The sequence below is a fragment of the Neoarius graeffei genome, chromosome 6 (assembly GCF_027579695.1).
Source record: "Neoarius graeffei isolate fNeoGra1 chromosome 6, fNeoGra1.pri, whole genome shotgun sequence".
Lineage (NCBI taxonomy): Eukaryota > Metazoa > Chordata > Actinopteri > Siluriformes > Ariidae > Neoarius > Neoarius graeffei.
This window is the reverse complement of record NC_083574.1, coordinates 94,012,174-94,028,038: the sequence shown is the minus strand read 5'-3', so window position 1 is coordinate 94,028,038 and position 15,865 is coordinate 94,012,174.

Below are 15,865 nucleotides of genomic sequence, written 5' to 3'. Positions count from 1 at the left end.
TCGTGATTCGTATTGGCAACTAATTGCAATTAAATATCATACTTATCGGCCTATTCGGTTTTTAGCCGTGTTGAATTTAGTTCGTTTGGTCCACGGCAGGCGTCGCTTATCCGCGCGATCTTCACGAGACTTGTGCGAGACTTCGAAACGTGAAGAAGTGTCAAGCAGGTGTCAGTGCCGCCATTTTGAAAACTGTTTTCCAAACGAAGTATTGCACAAAAACGAGTTTAAATGACGATTACTGCCTACTTTTTTCAAACTTTCCTGATTGCTATCAAAACAAACACAACTTCCGGCTTGATTACATCAGCATTCGAAAGAGGGCGCGCACGTCTTTTTGGCAGACGTCGGTCGCTTTGATTTCTGTTGTACGTTTTACTTCCATCCTACGATGTCTTGCACAGGTCTCAACGAATCTCGTTTACGGCCATTGCTCACAGTTTCAAACACTCATAACTTGCTATAGAGATCTTGCAGTCACGTGACCGGAAAGTATACAGACGCCATCTTGTCGGGCAACAACACAGCTGAATACTGCTGCACTCGTGTACAGAATGGATCAATTTCAACCGACGGACTACACGGCTCATTTTTCTAATGAACAGATAACTAGATATATGTCTAAAATAAACAACCTACAGATTAGTGACCCTTATGGCTTTCCGGACAGAGTTTTCACGACCGTGTCGGTGGATATTGAACTTCCAGAGGTGGAATACCCAGACATGTATAATTACCTCATTAACTTTCCCTCGCTGTTCAGTGGTGAAGCACTGCGTGCTTATAAATCTCTGGACAGTTATCTTTACAGAAATTCAGGATTTGTCAGTGACTCAGACGTGGCATCTTGTAAACAAGAAAATAACAATCCTCATTGGACAGGTAAGTCACTTAAGTATTACTAGTACTGCACTGACCAGCCGATTATAGAATAGAATAGAATAGAATAGAATAAGGTAATTCCAGCTGTAATTCCAAATCGTCCGTCTTGTTTACCATGAATCTGGCGTTGGAGAGATAGAGGCTTAGCAGTGGAGATTTGAGTGGCTGTTTTCTGAGCTTAGTCAACAGGCCGGCTCTGCCTGCAGCCTCGCTTTTGCTTCCGCTCCCGACGCCGCCTCCTTCGCTTTGCTTCCGATAACAATCCACGGAGACCCCGCTGGTCTCGCTATCTCGTCCGGAATGTTGTGCATGCGATGGAAATCCCTACAAACTGTCATTTTCTGCTGGAAACCAATGTCCAGTAAGTCCATACGGTTGTAGTGGATATTGAAGTCCGGTACAGATGAACAACACGCAAAAATACACACAAAAAACATAAAAAACGTGCACAGGTAGGGAGAGCTTATAGCCGCAGCTGTTGTAGTAGAATTGTATATAGTAGAGTTTTCCAGAAGAAAAGGTAGAAGTAGAAGCAGAAGTAGAAGGCGGAAATATGGCGTTTGACCGACAAGATGGCGTCTGTCACAATCTGGATCGGCTGTGACGTCACATGCAAGTGCTCCATAGCAGTGACAAAATAGCTATCAAAAAGGCATTCCGATATTTAATAAAATGAGAGAAATAGAATTTTGAGAATAAAAAAATTGCCTTCAGTTCACTTTTAAGAGGGAAAAAACAAACAAACAACAAAAACGCAGCATGTCATGTCATGTCATGTTCCAGAGAAACCGTAAAGTGTAAACTCCTCTGGCCTGAAAATGTCAAGAAACTTAAAAGTTACAGCTTTACCTCTGTCTGTTACAAAACACTGACAGTGGAGACTCCTTCCAGCAACACATTTTACATAAACACATTTCTCCTGAAAGAAAACTTCACCATATTTACAATTGCATGTTTTTTTTTTTAATTTAATGTAGAGCCTCCGTTGTACAAGTCTCTGCAAATGAGCGGTTAATGGAGAAATCATGGCCAAATGGTTAATGGAGAAGCAGCTTTGGAATCAACAGGTTACTGGTTTGAATCCCTGGACCAGCAGGAATGGCTGAAGGCACCTAACCCCCATCTGCTCCCCAGGCTGCTCTGGGTGTGTTATACTTCGCTCTGTATAAGAGCATCTGCTAAGTAATGTTTATTATTAATATAAAGTGCATTAATCATTAATGTAAACCTGCTGTTATAGAAAACTAATCAACACCTTCTGACCAATCAGAGTACAGGAGCACTGTGGTGGAGGATTTACTGGTTTAATACGCAGTGTATTCTGAATACTGGACTTTGGATTCTTACAGAATAATAATGCATTACAACCCCGATTCCAAAAAAGTCGGGACAAAGTACAAATTGTAAATAAAAATGGAATGCAATAATTTACAAATCTCAAAAATTGATATTGTATTCACAATAGAACATAGACAACATATCAAATGTTGAAAGTGAGACATTTTGAAATTTCATGCCAAATATTGGCTCATTTGAAATTTCATGGCAGCAACACATCTCAGAAAAGTTGGGACAGGGGCAATAAGAGGCTGGAAAAGTTAAAGGTACAAAAAAGGAACAGCTGGAGGACCAAATTGCAACTCATTAGGTCAATTGGCAATAGGTCATTAACATGACTGGGTATAAAAAGAGCATCTTGGAGTGGCAGCGGCTCTCAGAAGTAAAGATGGGAAGAGGATCACCAATCCCCCTAATTCTGCGCCGACAAATAGTGGAGCAATATCAGAAAGGAGTTCGACAGTGTAAAATTGCAAAGAGTTTGAACATATCATCATCTACAGTGCATAATATCATCAAAAGATTCAGAGAATCTGGAAGAATCTCTGTGCGTAAGGGTCAAGGCCGGAAAACCATACTGGGTGTCTGTGATCTTCGGGCCCTTAGACGGCACTGCATCACATACAGGTATGCTTCTGTATTGGAAATCACAAAATGGGCTCAGGAATATTTCCAGAGAACATTATCTGTGAACACAATTCACCGTGCCATCCGCCGTCGCCAGCTAAAACTCTATAGTTCAAAGAAGAAGCCGTATCTAAACATGATCCAGAAGCGCAGACGTCTTCTCTGGGCCAAGGCTCATTTAAAATGGACTGTGGCAAAGTGGAAAACTGTTCTGTGGTCAGACGAATCAAAATTTGAAGTTCTTTATGGAAATCAGGGACGCCGTGTCATTCGGACTAAAGAGGAGAAGGACGACCCAAGTTGTTATCGGCGCTCAGTTCAGAAGCCTGCATCTCTGATGGTATGGGGTTGCATTAGTGCGTGCGGCATGGGCAGCTTACACATCTGGAAAGACAGCATCAATGCTGAAAGGTATATCCAGGTTCTAGAGCAATATATGCTCCCATCCAGATGACGTCTCTTTCAGGGAAGACCTTGCATTTTCCAACATGACAATGCCAAACCACATACTGCATCAATTACAGCATCATGGCTGCGTAGAAGAAGGGTCCGGGTACTGAACTGGCCAGCCTGCAGTCCAGATCTTTCACACATTTGGCGCATCATAAAACGGAAGATACGACAAAAAAGACCTAAGACAGTTGAGCAACTAGAATCCTACATTAGACAAGAATGGGTTAACATTCCTGTCCCTAAACTTGAGCAACTTGTCTCCTCAGTCCCCAGACGTTTACAGACTGTTGTAAAGAGAAAAGGGGATGTCTCACAGTGGGAAACATGGCCTTGTCCCAACTTTTTTGAGATGTGTTGTTGTCATGAAATTTAAAATCACCTCATTTTTCTCTTTAAATGATACATTTTCTCAGTTTAAACATTTGATATGTCATCTATGTTCTATTCTGAATAAAATATGGAATTTTGAAACTTCCACATCATTGCATTCCGTTTTTATTTACAATTTGTACTTTGTCCCAACTTTTTTGGAATCGGGGTTGTAAATCTACTCCAGTGAAGGTGTGTGTGTGTAGCCAGATTTAAATATGTGCGTGTGACTGTGTGCGTGACAGAGGGTGAAGTGGAAAGTGAATAAAAAGCAGTTAGACGCTCGCTGTGCACGGCGCTCCGAGCAGCAGCTGCAGCTTACATGCTGATTTTCCTCCTGAAAAGGGAAGTGGTTCATAAAGTTCCTTTATCAAAATCACTAAGCCGGGGATCAATATTTAGCACAGTGTGTTATTAGTTATTATGGGAATGAACCACAGACATCCTGAGTTACTCTGAGAACATTTCAGCTACCTGTGTTTCTATTTCTATAGAGTCGAACTCAGTGTAGATGCAGTACAGTGTATATATAGAGAGGGAGAGAGGACATTACATGGTTGTTTATCTTCGAGTGGTGAATGTATAAAATATTTTTCGACACGAGAAGATAAACTTCACATCTTCACACCACCGTGTAATGTTCTTTATATTATATGGACATCATCGAAGTGAAATAGGAATTGTTTTTTTCGCGGTCCAGTTTCCATCTAATCCTGCGCTCTGATTGGCTGGCGAGCAGGTACGTATCCTACGGTACGGACCCCGGTTACGGACCTCTGGTGACTCGGTCGTTCACAACAACAACAAACATAGTAGCAATTTTTGTCAACATTTATTTTCACATTTCTCAGGAGAATAGCATTAATTTGACAGCATGGATAGCGATAACGACAGTGTTCACAGCGAAAGCGAGTTTTACTACCCTGAGGAAGAAGAAATAAAAGAAAACATTGATAACGCTGAGCAAAAACATGGCTGAATGACTCAATTTTGTATAAATAGGGGACTACATAGGCATCAAAATGTAGTTTTTTTCCTGCCATGGAAGTGCACTTGTATACCGAGGAGGAAGCCATTTGCATTACAGCCGTGAATGAGGATTCAAAATGGCAGCTCGGCTCGGTTTTCCCTTTCAGGCGCTCTCATTTTCTGTTAGAATTTGGTAAAGAAAAAAAAATATTATTTACCAGCTTAAGGTCGGTCCGTATGGTGAAATACCGTGACCTCGGCCTAGAGGGCCTCGCTCAGTACCTTAAAGACCTCGGTCACGGTATTTCACGATACGGACCTCCCGGCTGGTAAATAACATATATATCTTCACACCACCGTGTAATGTTCTTTATATTATATGGACATCATCGAAGTGAAATATCAGGAATTATTATCCATCCAGGACACGTTTTTGATGGAATAAAAACGTGTTCTATTCCCTTCTAGCGGGTTTCTTTCATTTGATTCGATAGCATGCAATATTGTTAGCATATCGCTTATCCTACGTGTATTCCGCCACTCTATCCAATGGAGAATGAGCGTTGAATATGGGTTACGATATTGCACGGTTGTCAAGATGACATGACATCACACGTCAGAGACGTAAAACTTCCACGCTAGCGAGCGACTGAGACCATTTGTAAACAAACATGGCCGCCAGGTTTGCTTCATTAAAAATGGAAGATTTTGAGAGAATTTTGGCTGCCAGGTCGCTCCGTTGTGTGCAGCTGCCGATGTTGATTGTAAAAGTAACTAGGTAAATTATACCGGGAAAATAATAATAATAATGATAATAATCATAATAATATTTGGCTTGACTGCGTTAGTATTGGCCTTCACTAACAGTACACTGGCTGGAAGGTAACTGGACTGCCGCAGTAACAGCACCGAGCCACGGGTAAGTCTGATCAATCATCAGATAAATAAACTTATCTCCCATAAAGACACCCTAGAGGGCACTTTATCATGTTCTATCTACTGTAAGGGCACCCTTGAGGGCACTTTATCACATTTTATCTACAGTAAGGGTGCCCTTGAGGGCACTTTATCACGTTTTACCTCCCAAAGAGGCACCCTAGAGGGCACATTATCATGTTTTATCTACAGTAAGGGCATCCTAGAGGGCACTTTATCATGTTTTAGCTACTGTAAGGGCACCCTTGAGGGTACTTTATCATGTTATATCTACTGCAAGGGCACCCTAGAGGACACTTTATCACATTCTATCTACTGTGAGGGCACCCTAGAGGGCACTTTATCATGTTTTACCTGCTGTAAAGGCACCCTTGAGGGCACTTTGTCATGTTTTACCTGCTGTAAAGGCACCCTAGAGGGTACTTTATCATGTTATATCTACTGCAAGGGCACCCTAGAGAGCACTTTATCACATTCTATCTACTGTAAGGGCACCCTAGATGGCACTTTATCATGTTTTATCTACAGTAAGGGCATCCTAGAGGGCACTTTATCATGTTTTACCTGCTGTAAAGGCACCCTTGAGGGTACTTTATCATGTTTTATCTCCCATAAAGGCAGCCTAGAGGGCACTTTATCATGTTTTATCTACAGTAAGGGCATCCTAGAGGGCACTTTATCATGTTTTACCTGCTGTAAAGGCACCCTTGAGGGTACTTTATCATGTTATATCTACTGCAAGGGCACCCTAGAGGGCACTTTATCACATTCTATCTACTGTGAGGGCACCCTAGAGGGCACTTTATCATGTTTTACCTGCTGTAAAGGCACCCTTGAGGGCACTTTGTCATGTTTTACCTGCTGTAAAGGCACCCTAGAGGGTACTTTATCATGTTATATCTACTGCAAGGGCACCCTAGAGAGCACTTTATCACATTCTATCTACTGTAAGGGCACCCTAGATGGCACTTTATCATGTTTTATCTACAGTACGGGCATCCTAGAGGGCACTTTATCATGTTTTATCTACAGTAAGGGCATCCTAGAGGGCACTTTATCATGTTTTACCTGCTGTAAAGGCACCCTTGAGGGTACTTTATCATGTTTTATCTCCCATAAAGGCAGCCTAGAGGGCACTTTATCATGTTTTATCTACTGTAAGGGCACCCTAGAGGGCACTTTATCACATTCCATCTACTGTAAGGGCACCCTAGATGGCACTTTATCACATTTTATCTATGGTAAGGGCACCCTTGAGGGCACTTTATCACATTCTATCTACTGTAAGGGCACCCTTGAGGGCACTTTATCATGTTTTATCTCCCATAAAGGCAGCCTACAGGGCACTTTATCATGTTTTATCTACTGTAAGGGCACCCTAGAGGGCACTTTATCACATTCTATCTATGGACACCCTAGAGGGCACTTTATCACATTCCATCTACTGTAAGGGCACCCTAGAGGGCACTTTATCACATTCTATCTATGGGCACCCTAGAGGGCACTTTATCACATTCCATCTACCATAACAGCACCATAGAGTGCTAAAAGATCAGTTTTTAAATGTAATTGTTCTACTTTTTCATCTTGTTGCTTGTTAAGTGGGTTTTTTTTATAAAGTGGAATAGAAATGAACAGATGTTCATGTGGCAGTACTGTTCTGTTGTGCTAACTTATTTGCAAATCCTCAGTGAAGTGAAATCTCTGGTTTTCTGTGTATTGTGAAAACATCTTCAGGCCTTGTGTGATAATATTTTTGGTTTTTGTATGTTAGTACGTCACAATAATATTTACAAATCCATATTTTTAATGAGTTGAATAAATAGCATGTGATATGAGAAACAATCGATGTGTGTGTGTGTGGTCACTCGTTGTCACCCTGACAATGGCAGGACAGGATGTACTGTGTTTCCAGTTGAAGCACTCCACGTATTCCTTTATAACAGATAGTGATTCTTGTAGACGTGTTAAATTTAGGATACCGAAATCAATTTTTTTATTTAAAAAAAATGAGTTAGCGGTGTTGATGGACGGTGTTCGTCATCAACGCGGGTCTCTGTGTTCTAGCAGTTTGAGCAGCTCGCTGTGCTCATGGTGTACTGTCTTTTTAAGGCCATTCCAGTTTGTCTGTAATTTCCCTTTTAGGTGTGTTGTTGCTGCTGCAGCTGAGTTGAAATTCGATTCTGTTCCTCAGACTGTAAAGTGTTAATGAGGGCTGGTGTGGTGTGGTGTCTTAGAGTGTGTGTGTGTGTGTGTGTGTGTTCAAGGAAAACTCCACCCTTAGACAGAGTAATGTGTTTGGACTGAAATTGTTGTGCTGTGCTCAGTGACTGTGGTGTTATTTTTTTTTAGCTGGTGTTGATTTCTCATTATTCCTGTTATTAGTTCTCGGTTGTGTGTCGTGATGACAGTGACGTTATTGTTATTGCTCCTGTTATTGCTAGCATAGTTACCTTGGACTTTAATAAGAGAAACAAGCGCAACAGATAACGATCCGGTTTCAGTGTAGAACTTGTTGAGACGTTGGTGCAAACGTTGGAATCAAAGTCCCAGAATGCAATGCAGCTACCGTATACAATGGCTCAGCTAGCTAGCGGCCTTGATCAAAAAGAAGTATACTTCAAGTTCATTTTATTAAGTATACTTAAGTAAAGTTAAAGTATATTTCCTTAAGCATACTTTTGCATACCAGGTATACTGATACCAATGTACACTACCGTTCAAAAGTTTGGGGTCACTTTGAAATGTCCTTATTTTTGAAAGAAAAGCACTGTTCTTTTCAATGAAGATCACTTTAAACTAATCAGAAATCCACTCTATACATTGCTAATGTGGTAAATGACTATTCTAGCTGCAAATGTGTGGTTTTTGGTGCAATATCTCCATAGGTGTATAGAGGCCCATTTCCAGCAACTCTCACTCCAGTGTTCTAATGGTACAATGTGTTTGCTCATTGCCTCAGAAGGCTAATGGATGATTAGAAAACCCTTGTACAATCATGTTAGCACAGCTGAAAACAGTTGAGCTCTTTAGAGAAGCTATAAAACTGACCTTCCTTTGAGCAGATTGAGTTTCTGGAGCATCACATTTGTGGGGTCGATTAAATGCTCAAAATGGCCAGAAAAATGTCTTGACTATATTTTCTATTTGTTTTACAACTTATGGTGGGAAATAAAAGTGTGACTTTTCATGGAAAACACAAAATTGTCTGGGTGACCCCAAACTTTTGAACAGTAGTGTACTTACAGTATACTTGTAAGTAAACTAATCTAATACTTCTTGGGACTAAATTGGCCCACTTTTAGTTTATAAAAAGTCAACTTTAAGTCTAAGAGAAGTAAACTCTGAGTATACAACTAGTATTTTTTATTTTGCACTGCAAGAATACCACAAGTAAACTTATATACTAATAGTTTACTAGTTCTATACTTGTAGTCCACTCTTTAGTTTACAAACGCGTACTTCATAGTGTACTGGAAAGTTTACTTGTTTTATACTTCTAGTCCACTTTTTAGTTTACTAAAGTATACTTTGTAGTATACTGGAAATATACTATGAGTTACTGGTGATATACATCTAGTCCACTTTTTAGTTTTGAAGTATACTGCAATTACCCTTCAAGGAATACTATTAGTTTTCTAGCCCAAACCCTTACCTCATGCACACTACCAGTAGACAACTTAAAATGCATATCACGGGTAAATTCAGGAGCAAGAGCAATGTAATTCTCCTATTTTATATTAAACTTTGGTCAAATATCTGTCGCATTTTGTGCAATTTTTTTTTACCCTGCGCAATACCAGAAAAATTCAGTTGAAATCAAGCCATTTGAGGCGAATTGGTCCGCCTCTGAAAAAACTTGGCATTTGGATTTCCCGGCAAACACTGATTTTCGTGACGTCGCGTGCGGGACGCCTCCTTCTGAATCCTACGTCAGCGCTGGTTTGTTTATGAGAAAACGACCTGGTGGTTTTCTGCAAATTTCTTCAATGTTATCGCATAATTATTAAAATGGTTAACAGATGTATCGTAGGAGGGTGTAGCAACACCAATCTTGATGGGATTAGTACTCATCGTTTCCCACATTGCGCTCAGGTGACAATTCCATATTTCAATGCAAAATCGCTAGCTGCTAAACTTGGTGTACACAGGCTGTGCACTGAAACCGGAGAAAGCTCGCGCAGCCTGATGGCGCTTCCGCACGTGACGTCACGAATCTGGCTCCAGACTCTCTTGGGATTTTTCCAGACACGTTTTGTTATTTTATTTTTTTCTGCTGTAGACAGATGGCCTTGTGCAAAATTACCCTTCTGGATGAGTGTGTAAAGGGACATTCTTTCATATAAAAAAAAACCGAAATTGGTCCAGAATATGCACTTTAAAGGAGAACTGAAGGCAAATTTTTTATTATCAAAATTCTGTTTCTCTCATTTTATTAAATATCGGAATGTATTTTTGATCGCTATTTTGTCGCTGCTATAGGAAGTTATGAGTGTTTGAAATATGCTCTGTAATATATCAGTCCGTATGTCAAAGCAATGGCCGTAAACACACACACACACACACACACACACACACACACACATATATATATATATATATATATATATATATATATATATATATATATATATATATATATACACACAAAATGGAATCATTTGCTGACAGCTCAGTCCCCCCCAGTTCAAAAATCCTATCTGCGCCCCTGGCTGCACCGGCCAGCAACACATCTACGTGGCATGGCGATAAATTAGCTCAAAATGGAGGATCAGAGTTGCAGTCAGCTCTGTGTTTTAGTATAGCGGAAATGGCGATGAGACCGATAGACTTCCTGCTGTGACGTTATGGACGTCAAGGTCATTCACTCAGACCGCTACCTATATAAATCACTTTAATCGTAAAAATTACTATATTAGAGTTATCGTTAACGCTTAAAACTATTCTTGAGGTCTCAAGGCATTTATAAATGAAAGTGAGGCTATGAAGTTATGAAGGTAAGAATTTGCAAAATAACAACAGATACTCAGGATTAAGAAAATATTAATTTTCTTAAAAAATCAAAACCTAGCGGTTAGCGTGTCCGCCTCTCAATCGGAAGAGCGTGAGTTCTACTCACGGTTGGGTCATACCAAAGACCATCATAAAAAAGGCAGAGGACCGGCCCCACCACTGTAACTCTAGCTATGTACGAGGCGAGAGGCTGAGGGCTATGGAGATTGGCGCCGCCCTATGCGCCACATGACGTGGGAAGGACTTTGACACTTTTGTTAAGTATATCTTGATCAAAAGTTTAAGTATAAGCTTAATATACTTAGACTTTTCTACATATGTTTCAGTGTAAGCCAAGTATACTTATGTACAACTTTATTAAGTGTATCTCTGATAAGTAAATAAAAAGTCAACTGAAAGCACACTCTCTTATTTTTTGTTTAAAAGAAGTGCACTAGACGCACGCTTGAATAAACTTCTTCTTTTCTTTGGTAAGGGGATCTATGAGATGATTAAAACCGAGAGTGTTATTGGTGTTAGTGTGAAAGCAGAAGCTTTGGAAACTGATCTGTTGGCGCACTAAAGCGCTGCTGCATCGCTCTCTTTACAGCGAGATGACGTTCAATCCCACTGCACCACTGAGACTCAGCCGAACAGCATTGTGGGTAATCTAGGACAAACATCTTGTGTTACTGCTAAAGATGAATGTACAAGTCATTCAGAGTAGATTTATCTTGTAATGAACTCACACACACACACACACACACACACACACACACACACACACACACATCAGCCTTTAGTCCTGATTTCCTGCCTGAGCTGTAGCGTGACCAGACTGCATTTACAGCTCCCTTATCTCATCCCAGCACACACACACACACACACAGCACCTGACATCACTGAGAGCAGAACGCACGCAGCACACCGGATCCTCAAACAACATGAATAAATACACAGAATAAAAGCTGTGAGTGTTTTTAAAGCTCACAGCTGAAACAGGAAGTGAGGAAGAAAGATGTCACCATAAAAACAGAGCGCGTGCAGCAGTGTGCTGTATTAATAGGATATAACCGTAGAATGTAACTGACACCTCAGCTCAGCGACTTCCTCATTGTGTGTGTGTGTGTGTGTGTGTGTGTGTGTGTGTTCTCCAGGGCAATAAAGAGGGTGGATTTGCATGAGAAACGCAGAGGCGACTCTTCCCATCTCATGGCAGCGCCGCGTTGTGCACACGTGGGAGACGCGGATGGCGTGACAGTTCTACTGGACAGCAGTGCATGAAGAATCGCGAGCACACACAGTCACGCACACACGCACTCACACACTCACTCACACGCACACTCACTCACACACGCGCTTGCACGCACACATGCACATATCATGCAGAACAGTCTCTTCTATAAGACACCTGTACTCTGTGATTTTAAAAAAATCTATCTATCTATCTATCTATCTATCTATCTATCTATCTATCTATCTATCTATCTGTCTGTCTGTCTGTCTGTCTGCCCTGTACAGATGAGGGTTAAAATGACTTCTTAACCATATATCAGTGTAGTTATAAACTCTACAGTACAGGTGTTAACTCTACAATGTTGTTATTAACTCTACAGTACAGTTATTAACTCTACAATGTTGTTATTAACTCTACAGTACAGGTGTTAACTCGACAATGTTGTTATTAACTCTACATTACATGTGTTAACTCTACACAATGCAGGTGTTAACTCTACACAGTGCAGGTGTTAACACTACACAATACAGGTGCTAACTCTACAGTGTGGTTATTAACTCTACAGTACAGGTGTTAACTCTACAATGTTGTTATTAACTCTACAGTACAGTTATTAACTCTAAAGTACAGGTGTTAACTCTACAATGTTGTTATTAACTCTACAGTACAGTTATAAACTCTACAATGTTGTTATTAACTTTACAGTGCAGGTGATAACTCTACAATGTTGTTATTAACTTTACAGTACAGGTGTTAATTCTACAATGTTGTTATTAACTCTACAGTACAGGTGTTAACTTTACAATGTTGTTATTAACTTTACAGTACAGGTGTTAATTCTACAATGTTGTTATTAACTCTACAGTACAGGTGTTAACTCTACAATGTTGTTATTAACTCTACATTACATGTGTTAACTCTACACAATGCAGGTGTTAACGCTACACAGTGCAGGTGTTAACACTATACAATACAGGTGCTAACTCTACAGTGTAGTTATTAACTCTACAGTACAGGTGTGAACTCTACAGTGTGGTTATTAACTCTACAGTACAGGTGTTAACTCTACAATGTTGTTATTAACTCTACAGTACAGTTATTAACTCTACAGTACAGGTGTTAACTCTACAATGTTGTTATTAACTCTACAGTACAGTTATAAACTCTACAATGTTGTTATTAACTTTACAGTGCAGGTGTTAACTCTACAATGTTGTTATTAACTTTACAGTACAGGTGTTAATTCTACAATGTTGTTATTAACTTTACAGTACAGGTGTTAACTCTACAATGTTGTTATTAACTCTACAGTACAGGTGTTAACTTTACAATGTTGTTATTAACTCTACAGTACAGGTGTTAACTTTACAATGTTGTTATTAACTCGACAGTACAGGTGTTAACTCTACAATGTGGTTATTAAATTGACAGTACAGTTGTTAACTTTACAGTACAGCTGTTAATTAATTAATTCTGCAGTAATACACATTGCCGGTGTTAACTCTACTCAATACAGGTGCTAACTCTCCACAATGCAGGTGTTAACTCTACAATGTTGTTATTAACTCTACAGTACAGGTGTTAACTCTACAGTACAAGTATTAACTCTCCACAATGCAGGTGTTAAGTCTATAATGTTGTTATTAACTCAACACTACAGGTGTTAACTCTCCAGTACAGGTGTAAACTCTACAATGTTGTCATTAACTCTACAGTACAGGTATTAACTCTTCCATACATGTGTTAACCCTACAGTGCTGGTGTTAACTCTATAGTTTAAGTGTTAACTCTATAGTGCAGGTATTATCTCTTTAGTGCAGGTGTTAACTCTACAGTAGAGGTGTTAACTCTACAGTACAGGTGCTAATTCTCCAGTGCAGGTGTTAACTCAACAGTGCAGGTGTTAACTCTACAGTACAAGTGTTAACTCTACACGATGCAGGTGTTAACTCTATAATGTTGTTATTAACTATACAGTGCAGGTGTTAACTTTACAGTACAGGTGTTAACTCTACAGTACAGGTATTATCTCTTCAGTGCAGGTGTTAACTCTACAGTGCAGGTGTTAACTCTACAGTACAAGTGTTAACTCTATAATGCAGGTGTTAACTCTACAGTACAGGTGCTAACTCTACAATGCAGGTGTTAACTCTACAGTACAGGCATTATCTCTTCAGTGCAGGTGTTAACTCTACAGTACAGGTGCTAACTCTATAATGCAGGTGTTAACTCTACAGTACAGGTGTTAACTCAACATTGCAGGTGTTAACTCTACACAATGCAGGTGTTAACTCTATAATGTTGTTATTAACTATACAGTGCAGGTGTTATCTTTACAGTACAGGTGTTAACTCTACAGTACAGGTATTATCTCTTCAGTGCAGGTGTTAACTCTACAGTACAGGTGTTAACTCTACAATGCAGGTGTTAACTCTACAGTACAGGTATTATCTCTTCAGTGCAGGTGTTAACTCTACAGTAGAGGTGTTAACTCTACAATACAGGTGCTAATTCTTCAGTACAGGTATTAACTCTACAGTACAGGTGCTGATTCTTCAGTACAGGTGTTAACTCTACAGTGCAGGTGTTAACTCTATAATGCAGGTGTTAACTCTACAGTACAGGTATTATCTCTTCAGTGCAGGTGTTAATTCTACAGCAGAGGTGTTAACTCTACAATACAGGTGTTAATTCTTCAGTACAGGTGTTAACTCTACAGTACAGGTGCTGATTCTTCAGTACAGGTGTTAACTCTACAGTACAAGTGTTAACTCTATAATGTTGTTATTAACTATACAGTGCAGGTGTTAACTCTACAATGCAGGTGTTAACTCTACAGTACAAGTGTTAACTCTACAGCGTAGGTATTAACTCAGCTTGAGCACAGGTATTTTGCTACTTAAAGTGCACTTTAGTCTGTTCTGTAAACCTGCATTTTTAAAAAATTTATTACACTATCTACAACATGTTTTAAATGTACAGAAATACTGATGATACAATAAATCTAAAAGATCTTTTCTTCCACAGGCTTCATTTCAGTTGGCTTGTGTATATAATTATACATTTTTTTCTTCCCTTCCTTTTAAAATGTTAAGAGCACCTGGGCTTGATTTGATTCAAATGGAAATGCCGTGTGTCATTTGGCTATGTATTCCTACATTTAAAATGTAGCTTCTTATTCATGTATGTATCTCTGGGCTCAGAATGAAAATTCAAATTCACTAATAAAATTTGCATGTGCTCGGTCTATATTCATATCGACATTTTATTGACACACAGACCTGGATACTTCATGAATAGCTCTATTTAAATCGCAATGCAAACTGTTCCAAACGTCCAGAAGGCTGCGTATTTCTGTTGCAAAACATTCAGGTGGAGCGACAGACACTCCCATCATCGCAGAGTTGAACATTTGATGAACTAATGCTATTATTAAAATGTTTTTTAAATTATTATATGCACATGTTTTTCCCCCTCCATCCTGATCTTTGATTTGAATATTTTATGCTAATTAGTGTTTGCTTACATGGCTTAAACTTGATGCTGATCAAGTTGCCATGTTGATCCATCAATTCTTTTTTGATTCCATTTGTAAAAATAAGGTGCACAAAAACATATGAACAACAGGGTGAAGTTGAAAAGTGATATCAAGTGTTGTTGTTTTTTTTAAATAAACCAACCAATCAGATTGCAGCTTGAGGGTCGAGCAGGTCAAGGTTTATCTCTTCCATATAATCATCATACTCAATTCTACACTCAAAAATAATTTTTTAAACTTTATTAAAAGTAGACGTAAATGTCTAAGATAATGAATATTTGAATATTTTAAAAATTACATAACATTTAATAATATGATTATCAAATTGAAACAATTCTTTCGGACAGGAGTCACAATGAAAGCTTTTTTTTTTTTTAATCCAATCAGGTTGCAGCTCTGCCACTCAGGGGCGGGGCAAGTGAGAAAAAACTAAGATGCAGCTTCCGATAAAGAAATAACTTGAGACAATATAAGAAGATTTATATAATAATATGTTTATATAAAACAGATCATGAAGCATACAA